The 12745-nt window shown below is 31.7% G+C and overlaps 1 protein-coding gene and 1 long non-coding RNA gene across 3 annotated transcripts in view; one reads left to right on the top strand and one right to left on the bottom strand.

The window, feature by feature from the left end:
- The window catches only part of LOC127708420 (QRFP-like peptide receptor), a 70028-nt gene that overhangs the window by 35605 nt on the left and 21678 nt on the right, over positions 1-12745 (top strand). The gene's annotated exons all lie outside the window — the stretch shown is intronic.
- LOC127708033 (uncharacterized) lies at positions 4950-6853 on the bottom strand. 2 transcript variants are annotated; one of them, XR_007985128.1, is made up of 3 exons: positions 6560-6853; positions 5705-5816; positions 4950-5293 (listed from the first exon to the last, which is right to left on the bottom strand). It is a non-coding gene; the product is annotated as an uncharacterized LOC127708033 (long non-coding RNA). The 2 variants fall into 2 exon arrangements; XR_007985127.1 differs by lacking the exon at positions 6560-6853 and having other exon boundaries at positions 5705-6553.

Genomic DNA, 12745 nt, shown 5'->3' with positions numbered 1-12745 from the left:
CGTTTTTGTGTTCTAAAACGTATTCAAGGAATAAACGTTTAAGCCATCTGAATTAGCAAATAAGAACGTCTAGGGTTTCATAAGACTTCAGGGTGTTTAAATGTGGGAAAAACGATATGCAATTAATGTTTAGTATTTTGTTGTGAAATATTGCATAGTTTAGACGATTTATCCATGAGTTCCAATTCTCATGTAAAATTTATATGCTATATCCATTAACAAATCCTCCTGTGAATTGTTTTCTCTACAAAATAATAAAACAGCAATTAAAACGCAAATAAACAAGTAAAAGATTACTATTTTTAGAGACATTATGTGCTAAATTATCTGGTTTATTCACAGAAAGTACATCAATATGTTCAGTAATAAATGTTCTGATTGAAACCTGTGACACTGTCAGTTCAAGGATTATCTCTTATGTTTATTGTCTGTGTTTTTACTCAGTTTGCCAGTCCTTTGGTAATAATAAATACTTTTTTTCTGTTATCTGTATTGTATAAGTATTAAGAACAATGCTTTGGTTGTGTCGATGGCTGTTTGGTCGGAACCTGTCATGTAGATAGATCACTGCCTAGTCAATAACAAAAACAATCCTTTTACGCATCAACAGGAAGTTTAGTAGTAATTAATAAAGCTCAGAAGATTATTATTCTGAAACCACTTGGTCTTATAAACCTTTATTCCTGTTACTATCAATGCAGTAAAGTTTCTTTTGGAAATCTCTGTAATAAATAACGTGTTTAAAAAAATTCAAACCAATTTTGACAGTTATGCATCTGAAAACGTTTTTACAAAGAAACAAAAAACGCTTTTAAATTAATTCATTATCCTTTCATTTTATTTAAGAAATACACCTTACAACAGTTTCCCTGTTTTACCTTTCATGGAATCGCTCGATAATTTGGTCGCTTTATGAAGTGCGGTTGCGAAAGTGTATTTGATGTTTAATTTTTACAATCACTATTGATATTCGGTGTAATTAAACAGATATATCATGTGCAGGAGGAGAATATGCGTAAAATATCAGCCTTGAGTAGAATTTATGTGGTTCAAGAAATTTTGCTTTCTCTCGACTGGTACTATTCGCAATTATCCCTCCTTAACCTGATATATATATATTCATTAAATCATAAAGATTCTTTATTTTTCATTGAAAAAATAACTGATGACATAAAAACTGGATGTTGTATGATTGATTGAAAGCTGTTTGCTTAACATCCAGTGGCAAATTTTTCATGCATAATCCGGACAAGAATTCATTAACAACAAATACAATGGTCAGATTATGCGATGTGTATCGGCCGGAATGAAGGACGGAAAAGTAGTATTGCCACTAAATATAGAGGGCATATTAGATTGGGGCAAACAGTGTACCTTGCAAATGGCAACCTATAGACCCCTCAAAGAGTTGTTCCACTTGTTCTTTAACGTGCAAAGAGCGTGGTATCTCCCTAAATGAGACAAGATATTACAAAAGATGCTAATATATTATATCTTATATAATCTCCTCGATTTAACACATCCTTTCCGACCAGACGTGGTTGCGTATTTATACATCCCATACAGCAAACAGACGCTTCTCGTGAGAATGTGTTCCTGATTGCAAATGAAACAACTATCCATCAAAGGACAAAAACATTCGTAGTAAAGTCCTACATATCACCATAACGCCTTGTTAAAATGTTCAAAGACACTATATCCCGTAAGATATGAAAGCCCCTCTTCACATGTTAAGTTTTTTTTATAAATAAACTGACGGTCCTAAGTAATCTGAACACTTATTAAAACAATGATAATATTTTAGATTTATTGATTGGTTATATCTCGCGAAATGATTTCATCTCTACGTGTAATATTTGAGAACATATCTCGAAAGTTTGTGATCTTTATATTAATATATAGCATAGCCAATACTTATAGACTGCCTATTAGGATTTTCAAAGTAAACAAAGTCGGTGTTTGCTTAGATGCTGGAAATTTTAGCAACCACGTGGTCTATTATGGTGCGAAATCTTTAACAATGTGACACAACTTCATAAAAACTATATTCAAATACAACGTTTAGAGTTTTGAAAAATAAATTATTTTGTTTAAATGAAGTAATCATTGGTGATACATAAAAAGAGTGTGATAAAGACATTACGACAGATTTCATGTACCGTCATTGACAACAGACGACAGTTTTCATGTACCATCAATGACACCAGACGACAGCTTCCATGTACAATCATTGACACCAGACGACAGTTTTTATGTACCGTCAATGACACCAGACGAAAGTTTTCATGTACCGGCATTGACACCAGACGACAGTTTTCATGTACCGTAAATGACACCAGTATTGACATGAAAAGTTATATAAAGATCAATATAAGACCTAAAAGAGAATGCAATGCTGTGATAGAAATAAAAAAAGCTTTTGTAAGATGATTCAGACAAATAAATTGGAGAGATCTTTTAGTATTTATTAAATCTAAATTACAAAATCAGACAATCCCAAAAGTAAGATTTTGATGTTCTTTTATCAGCAAATAGCAAAACCAAGATCAAAGAAATTTACTTTATTGCTTACTGTAAAAAGGCCATTTATACGAGACAGTAATAATATATTTAACAAATGGTTAGATATCTGCAAACAAAGTTTGATACCCAAGTTCATTTACCGACCTATCTGTAGTCACGTTATTCTTAATGACCCCGAATGTTAATCAAACTGCCTTTGAACTTATTTATCACAATTTCCAACTGGGTCAAACTCTTTTTTTATCGAATAATAATAAAAATCTTCAGTACGGAAACGCAGTGAAACGGACTGTTTTCGCCACTTACGATGCACATCTGGATTTACCGTCACTAATGTAGCTAAGAAGTTAACCAACTGTAAATGCATGCGGAGGTATATAACCAAAAAAATAATCAGCTCCTTCTGGGGAAACTTAACCTACAGAAATTGTAACCTTTAAAAAAATTATCAGCTGAGATTTTTAAATTATACGTAATAAATCATGGTTTATGATAAAATATTGACCACTGAGAGAATGATACCGTCAGGGACTAACTATAAAAAATTAATGATATATATTCCGTCGTAGTCATTTACACATAACTAAGTCAATATGGGAAAGATCCATTACTGAACCCTTCTGCCGAATTGAATAACGAACAAGGTTCACCCAACGTATTGTCTTGAAGGAGTGTGTTTATAGGGCAAAGGTTCAATTATCAAATTTCATACTCATCATGCAGCTCTCTAATGGTTATTAAAATGACAACGTGACAGAAAAGGTTCAGAAATAAGTCGGTTCTAAAAATAATTCTGAGTACTATTAAATAATTTGATATGGTATCATCAAGCCAAGCTGTGTTTTTTATCATTGTCTCTGAAATCGTGATTACTGCATCCTGTGAGTCTACTAAGTAAGATAATTGTAGGATGTTTGATTACGAAAAAAACTAGTTAAAACTGCTTCACATCTTCATGTGCTTGTCTCAAGTCCAGAACCTCTTCACTTGATGTCTGAATTTATATTGCGTATTTTTTTTTTTTGTAATTGGAAAATTAAAGTGGTGCTGATGACAGGTCTTTGATAGTTATAAATTTGTTTGATTTAAGTCTCGTTCCAATTTAGAGCTCGTCATAATTCATAGACATCTGTAATATGGCCTTTAGATTTTTTTTTTATATATCGAAGGGTCGCTTATTCTTTAACATTAATCTCGCACTTTCGTTTATTGATATGCTAGTTCATGAGGGTATTAATTCGCCATGAGTCAATTGTGCCTTGCCTTCGACAATACCGATAATTTGTATTTAGATAACATTAAAATAAGAATAAGTTATAATTAATGAAATGCCTGTACCAAGTCAGGAATGTGACAGTTGTTTTCCATTCGTTTGATGTGTTTGAGCTGTTGATTTTGCCATTTGATAAGGGACTTTTCATTTAGAATTTTCCTTGGAGTTCGGTCTTTTTGTTATTTTACTTTCTCTATTGACTGATTGTGTAATTTGTACTAGAAAAAAGGTTCAACCTTCTTTGAGCAAAGTTATTTTCAGATCAGTTCATGCAGTCATTCAATTTTCTGAGCCTTCTGATTACATATAACTTCCTATGCATGTGCATTGTTATGCTTTGATCCTGTCCAATCTGATCAAAGTGAATCCAGTAATTGCAATAGAAATTGGTTTACATGCAAATCATTACTTTGAAGAATTCCTTCAACCATTTATTTGCCTACCTTGGTCTAAGCGCCTTGTATAAGAGTTTAGAAATACATACATTTTAAGTAAGAAACAAACTTCCACTGTAAAAACAGTGTTTAGATTCTAAACACAAATCTAAACACTTTTTCTGTGTACGTTTTGAAACACGTTTAGCATCTAAACATGTTTAGATTTTAACAAGTGTTTAGATTCCAACAAGTGTTTAGATGTCAGATGTTTAGACCTTCTGTTAGGCTACTAGTACTATGATTTTACAGGAACTACTAGTGGTACAGCACTACAGATTGGATACTAATAGTGCATTGTATAATATTGTAGAATATACAATTCAAGTGTACAAATCTGCTTAAATGTCCTTGTAATTATTTTTACCATCATTTGTCCTCGTCAATACAAAATACTAAAGCTAGAAAACTGCGGTAATGATATTAATAACAATAATAATAGGGTTACACATTTTTAATTTTTATTCTTCCTGGAGGCCTAAGAAAAGTCTGTAAACCATAAGACCAAGTTTAACCCACCATTATTTTTAAAGGAAAATGCCTGTACGAAGTCAGGAATATAACAGGTTTGCTTCCATTTGTTCTGTTGGTTTATGTAGTCAAGTGTTTGATTTTGTCAGGTTTTATGGACCTTTACCTTTTTAAATACAATATGGAGGTTGGATCTTTTATTTTGTTTTTTTATTCCAGACTTGAGGATAACATACAATCTATTCAAATTATTTCAATATTTTATTTAAAAGTCTCACTTAAAGCAAACAAAAAATACAATTATAAATCTTGATATAATCTGTACAGATTTATGAGAAACAATAACAAGTTTACATTATTTTCCCTTGAAAAATTATAACATTTTCATCACCAATTTCATAAGTGTTAATAGATTTAATAAAGAGAATTTGCCATATATAGTCATTAACAGGAAAATGTAAAATCACATGAATTTTATCCTCAACAAAACAGAAATAGTCAGTCCATCTCCTATCATACAGGAATTGTTCATTACGGAACTATCTTCTTTTGAATGATAAAGGCTCTTGGTTGTCAGGTGAACATTTGTAAACTGAAACGAAAAAATGAAACCTTCAAGTACATGTACATTTGTAGTGCAACAGTCACTTATTCTTATATTAAAATACATTAAACAAAGGTTCTCAAAAGATTCTTGCAAAAGAAAAATACAAATTGTAGTTAAAAAGACAAAACTTTAAACCATGTACACATGATAGACAAATAAATCAAAGGGAACAATATAGCATGTAAGTTTTTTTTATATTTTTAAAACAAAATCCTCGATTTCTGAGAGCTACAGTCTTTTCTCTTATTTGTAATATATTTTTTTTAGAATTACCAATTTTTCTATTTTCAACAGGATATATACTAGAGTATGAATTAACCTTCATTTTTCAATCATATTACAATGTATTATAGTTCTATTGGCTACTTAATAATATACTTATATATTTTTACTTACATCTGCTTTTGAAATTAAGTCATCCTTTTCTTTCTTCATTGTTTTATATCTGATCTTTTCTTCGATTTGATCTATATTCTAGGGATTTCATTCCCACTACTGTGTCACAGTCCTATAAATACATACAAACAAATTATTAAATTTATTTAAAGGTTTAAATAAAATATATTAATAACTTGTCGGTTAATTTTTGACTTACGAGTTTGAATGATCCTTTGGTATTGTCAGTTTATTTTCAACTTATGATTTTGAATGTTCTTTTGGTATTCTTAGTTTCTCTTTAACAAATGTAGTGTAACTATAATTTCAGTGTTTATATGTGTAAAAGATGTTGCACTATGGGCCATTGGGATCTTATTTCTTGCAAAGTTAAAATACATGAAACTATGATTTTATGTACAGGGACGAATACTGTTACCTATACAGAATGTAAATAAAAACTCAATGATGTTTCACAAACAAAACCAAAGATTCATACATTAATAAAATGTGTGCATAGACATGATGGACTGACTGTTTCTTCTGAAAATTCAGTGAACTACAACGGTACTACTATAGTCCAATTAATTATGACGTCTTGAAAGGCTATTTTATTTTTTTGCTTTGAAGTCTTACAGCGACGTCACAAAGCATTCTTAATAGCACGAAAACCCATGAGACGAGGATACAAGACCCCCCCCCCCCCCCCGAATTAAATGTTTGCTCCTATCAACAATATCAGAGTCGGAACAATGAGGGGAAGGGGGTCTGGACACCTTAAAGAGATACATATAGGTTAACAGTTTAATGCACATATTCCTAACTAAGCCTGTTTTGTGCCCCACCCCCCTTTTTACGAAATCTGGATTTGCTTACCTTCTGCTACTGTAATAATTGTTAAGCTGGCTTTTGATTCCGTCAATATTCTAATAAGATGTTCTGTATCTGTTGCATCGTCCATAGATATATTTGCTTGGTTGATGGGATCCATTGTTTTAAATTTTGTTTGTCTTTGGCGGGTCTGAAGGCGTCTGTATCAAATTACCAAGAAAGATAACTCTGTTCGTTTAATAAAATCAGATCATAGTCGGACAACGACTCCGGAAATTAGAGAAAATATTCACTCATATCTTCCTTATAAATACTATCAAGATTCAGTAAAAAAAAGTAATTGCTTATATTAACATACAGAAATTTTAATTGATAGCAAATCTATAATCTTACAACACAAAAAAGGGCCGCGGAACTCAGTTGGGGAAGATGATATGAATTGTTCTCATAAGTAGCTCATACCAGGAACATATATATATTGACTCATACTTGGGACTGATTTGTAAATATAATTATCTGTTCCATAATTTTCATTTCAATAAAACCGAGATAGTGTCACAGAATACGTTGGAAAATAAAGGAACATCGAGTAAAAAGGTGAAATCAGTAATGAAGTGGTATAATGTGTTTAGGTGTTTAAGAAAGTGTTTCAGAAGTGTTTAGATGCTACTTAATGTTTAGCTTACTGATAACATTCACAGATAATAAAACTGCAACACGTTTAAATTCTAAACATGTTTAGGTTTCAATGTGTTTACGTGAATATCCGTTTAGATCCTAAACGCTTTCCTAAACACGTTTAGATCTAAACATGTTGTAGATGTGTTTCAATTCTAAACGCCGTTCTAACAACTTTAATGAATAAAAGAATAGTCCTGCCATGCAGTTTCCGACTTCCATTGGTCTTAAATACAACTATTCATAAAAAAAGCCGACTGTTACCTCACATATTTATATCCGACCATGTGAGACCCTCATATGTAGTCAATGTCGTTAAACACCCCTTAGTAGCGTATTTACGCATCCTTTGTTTTCAAATGTTGAGGACTGAGCTTAAATCAAGAAAACCGCATCGGACGCACGAAATTTGTATAAAGTGTTAATTACATTATACATGTTGTAATGAAACTACTTGTCAATGTATGTTAGATAATTGTCATTAGACGTTTCGCAAATTAATCAATGTTTGAAGGAAACTTTCATCATGTTGATTATTATTATTATGGGATGTGATCCTGTGTTTTTCTTTGAACTGAAATGTCAGCTTGAAGGGATTGTATTTTATATAATACGGAATCAAAACATTATGCTCTACGAATTTTCTGAATGGGAATAAGGTGAAAATTTTAAAGGATAACAATGGATCAAATCAAGCTTAGCAATGTAAAGGAAATTAGTTATTAATTGTGGTCTACTTTTATTTCAAATTAGTTAAATTTTCCCGCCACCCTTTTGAAGTTTCAATACGCTTGTTGAACTTTATGCTTTTATTAAATCGTTTATTGAAAGGAAAATGATTTGAGATTGATGACAATTAATTTCTAGTTGAAATAATTTGACATTTTGCCAGTTTATAAAATTAATTACATGGGAGTGGTATAATTTCCTGAAATGCACAATAATTTGAATTTCTTTCAGAACTTCTTCGTTCATTCATAAAAAAAATGATTTTTTATCATTCATATTCTTGGTACAGTATTAAATAATTATATGAAATATGATTGTTCGACTATAAGATCTGTCTATGTAAGATTATCGTTATAATATAATATATTTTCATGCGTAGTTAATATACAATTGAAACAGTAAAAATAAAAACCCGATATTATGTCATTAACAAGTATGTGTGTCATATTTCTAAGATTTATCAAATTTAGAGTATACGTGTATGTAACGTCACAAGCTAGACAATATTTCTAAAATTAGCAGTTTCAGAATATGAAAACACTAAGGTATTAATTTCATTGTTTTTTTTCTAAATATAAATAACGTATCTTCATTGGCTGATTTTCCATTTGATAATTACGTTGTTAACCAATAAAGATATCCAGAATATTTTGTTCTAAAATATCGAACTGACAAGGTATGTGTTAAAACAGGTACAACATAATCAACAGGCTTTTTCACGTTAGTAAATTATCAAATACTACCAAATTTTGGAAAAACTTTAAATAATTTCATATGTTGAAAAAGGTCCGTTTAATAGATTGGGCAGAATCTATATTGCTCAGAATTGTCCTCTCCGAAAAAAATAAGTGTTTTATTTGTATATGCCGAATTGGTCATACTAGAATAACACACAAAAAATCAATCTGTATAAGAATTAAGGATACAACCGAAACTAGATGGTTTGCTTCATATTTGGATCTCTCACTTGATATTGACACAGATGATCTTGGACGAGCGTGACACTTTTCCATTTTATATCTCAGTAGTAACACACCATAAACTCCATTGTATGACGCTTACACATCTCAATTGATACATAGCAGTGGTGTGTTCTAGACGCAGAAACTTTACCAGCAGGTATTGGAATACCCATATTATCATTTATCTTACCTCCTATACATTTCTAGGAATATGATTGGTTAAAAGCGTCCGCGTGGAATCCGTGTATATGCCATATTAGGTTAGTAGGGAGGCGGGGCTTATTTCATACACGGTTAGTAGTGGTGTTATGTCCCTTTATAAAAACAAAACGGTACTGAGAAAAAATCTTTAAGGTTTCAACAGACGAAGAAATTGATGATGAAGATTGAAATAAATTCATAAAACACATTTAAACCTAACAAGCTGTTATTGTTGGCATCTGTTTTTGTAGGATCAATGGAAGAAGTTTCTTAATTTTAACGGCATTGAAGACTTGCTCATTTTGATAGGTCACTAGTCTAATTTTCACACGTTAAGATAGTCGGTAAGATAAATTCGTTACATAGTGTGCTAGTGACCTAATACGGTATATATGGGGGGTCAGTAAATTCCATATGGGGATTCGAGCTGTGCTCTCACCCCATATGGAATTTACTGACCCCATATATACCGTATTAGGTCACTAGCACACTTTCGCTCTCACCCCATATGGAATTTACTGACCCCATATATACCGTATTAGGTCACTAGCACACCACTATGTTACTAATAATGTTTGTGTCTCAATTCAAAGAGGACATTCTTTTTTGGTCTTAGATCTTCATATACCAGGATAGTCGCCCGATCAGTTCTTTTACATGTTGTCTCCATTTCCCTAATTTGACATTTTGACATAAAGTCAATTCGCTTACAAAACAGGAGATGCTTACGCTGTGAATGTATCCGGTCTCGTACGTTTGGATTTCATGCGATTTTCACAGGTTTTATTATTTTTTTTATCTTGATTTGCATATTCTTAATATATTTGAACATCGGTGAAGTACTTTAGCCTCTAACTCTTATGTTTTCAATCGCAAGTAGATTAGATAAAATTGAGAATGGAAATGGGGAATGTGTCAAAGAGACAACAACCCGACCATAGAGCAGACAACAGCCGAAGGCCACCAATGGGTCTTCAATGCAGCGTAGAACATGTTTTAATTAAATGTATTAAATTTGTACGCAGATGATATTACATGTATATAGTTGATCTATATGGTAATGCGCCAATAGTTTTATTTTAAAAGTTGTCTGGAAAATTATCCAAAATCTAAATATTTGATGTCGATATGCATTGTTTTATTAGTTATTGAGAAGTCTAGTGTTAAATTACAGTTGTACATAAGTAATTTCATCTTAAAACGCCTGATTTTATATTTTAAAGAATCCTTTGTCTGAATTTAAAAGACTGTTTTGTTATAACTTATATACGGTCTCGTCGTTATATATGTAGTCTTTTACGTTGAGGCGGTCTAAATCAAACATCAATAATCATTACCATCATATTATTATTATTGTATTACATCCATGGTATCTTCATGCTATTTTATACAAGTTTATAATTTATAATATATATTTATCTAAAATTCCCCATTCATGAATTAAGAAAAAGAGAGGCGAAAGATACCAGAGGGACATTCAAACTCATAAGTCGAAAATAAACTGACAACGCCATGGCTAAAAAAGAAAATGACCAACAGACAAACAATAGTACACAATACACAACATAGAAAACTAAAGACTGAGCAACACGAACCCCACCAAAAACTGGGGGTAATATCTGAAGAAATGTTCACTTTAGATGCATTTGTCTATTCTGTTTAGGTCCTTTTTGATCATACAGATCCTAACGTTGCAGCTTATTAACGAACCACTCGCTTTCAGATGTTTAGGTTTGACGGTTCTTAATGATAGTAAATCCAGAAAAGCAGTTCAAACGCACGATATTTATAAAATGTTTATTTCATTAATGGATTATTTGCGTCGGCATTCAAAATTGAACAAGCGTACAATTTTATATTTCTCCTGTTGGGAAAGACATTAAGCATTTCAAGTCAATATATTTCCGCATTATAATGAATTTTTAAGAGGAACAAGATAATTTAACTCTTTTTGGTAAAATAAACAAATATAAATGAGTTTGACTGTAAAATGTGTGCGGTATCTAAATTCTGCAGACTAATTGTCCAATAGGGAATCGTGTTTTGATTTCCAATCTTCCCACAAATCATTTAAACCTGATTTAATCGTAAGACGGATGAAATATAACATGCAAGTTGTTTGATTGTAAATAGTTGATGTCGTCACATGTCAGAGTACTGCTTTGTGTTGAGTTATGTACTATCAATAAAAGACTGAACTAGCTTTGCAGAAAATATTGTGTGGGCATTAAATATTATTGCTCGATTACGTTAAGGATTTCTTTAAGAAAGATTTTAACACGATAAGTTTCACGATGAATACGTTTTATAATTGACTTAATAATTCAAGTTTGAAGATTTCCAACTTATTCGAAATGCATTTCAATGAATTGTCGGCGTCGATTTACGTGCTCAGAATGTTTTAAAATTTATAATCAAAATTGTCATGTTAATAAAAAAAAACTCGGTAAAAGTTGGATAACACATTTTTTAAAAGCACTTTGCTTTAAAGGCAATTGGATAAAAGCAGAAGGCGTCAGAGTACTGTAAACCACTGAACTTATTTTCGCGGATACTTTATTTCGCAACAGATGTATCTGCCCTGAAATTGGAGAAAAATCTAACCACTAACTCTTACAGTTATTGCTCCAGAAATACCAAACTGTTTTTCCAATTTTTGATTTTTTTTTTTGCTGTTATTTTGAAAAATATAGGAGTTAGGTTAAAAGTGCAACTTTTAGTGTAACTTAGGTCCTTTTTGGTTATAAAGCTCTTCAACGGTTTCGGTTCTTATACATACTTGACTTACAAATATTCGGGTTTGAGCGTTCGTGATGAAGGTAAATCCAGAAAAGCGATTAGGATGCATGCATTTTATATATGTTGTTTTCATATCTTCAAAAATGATCGCGAGATATTACCGGTTTCAGAAGAATCTGTTTAGCTATTATGGAGTTAATGTCCCTATATAACTTTTTTTTTTTTTTTTTTTTTTTAGATTTTTGCAATTTTTTGCTGTTATCTTGAAAACTAGGTATGTGCTAGGTTGAAAATGTAAAATTCAAAAAAGATCACCAACACAAGATTATCTATTCTGAAAATTTGAAAACCTGATTTGGAGTTGTTGCCCCTGATTTGTAGATCTTTATAACGTTTTGTGAAATTTTATCTGTTGTCGTAAACACTCTATGAGCTAGGTTAAAAATAGTAAGTGCAATACTGATCAGCAACACAAAGAATAACTAATACGTGTATATCAAGGTCCTCATTGGCAGACCGGCACTTTTTTTATCGGGCGGGCAATACGTACAGTCGTGCCTTTTGTTTTTAATATACATATTACATCCATTGATTTGTTTTGAGGAATTTTAACTACTTAACATATTTCGGTTGGATGCATGATTTTTTTTTTTTCAGTAACTGCGAATACTCTTAGATCTGTACATAAGTACCCGTCCATTCTGTGTTTTTGTTAGATGTATTTCTATTTGTATCCATCTGATGAGTTGTGCCTTTTTCAACTGATTATTATAGTTTGTTCTTATGCTGTACTGTTACACCACTGTCCCAGGTTAGGGGAGGGTTGGCGCTTTCAAACGAGTTTAACCCCACCACATTCTGTATGTGCCTGTTCCAAGTCAGGAGCCTGTAATTCAATGGTTGTCGTTTGTTGCGGTGTAAC

Source organism: Mytilus californianus, unplaced genomic scaffold (assembly GCF_021869535.1).
Source record: "Mytilus californianus isolate M0D057914Y unplaced genomic scaffold, xbMytCali1.0.p SCAF_7, whole genome shotgun sequence".
In the NCBI taxonomy this organism is placed as follows: Eukaryota; Metazoa; Mollusca; class Bivalvia; order Mytilida; family Mytilidae; genus Mytilus; species Mytilus californianus.
This window is presented reverse-complemented; position numbering and strand designations above follow the sequence as displayed.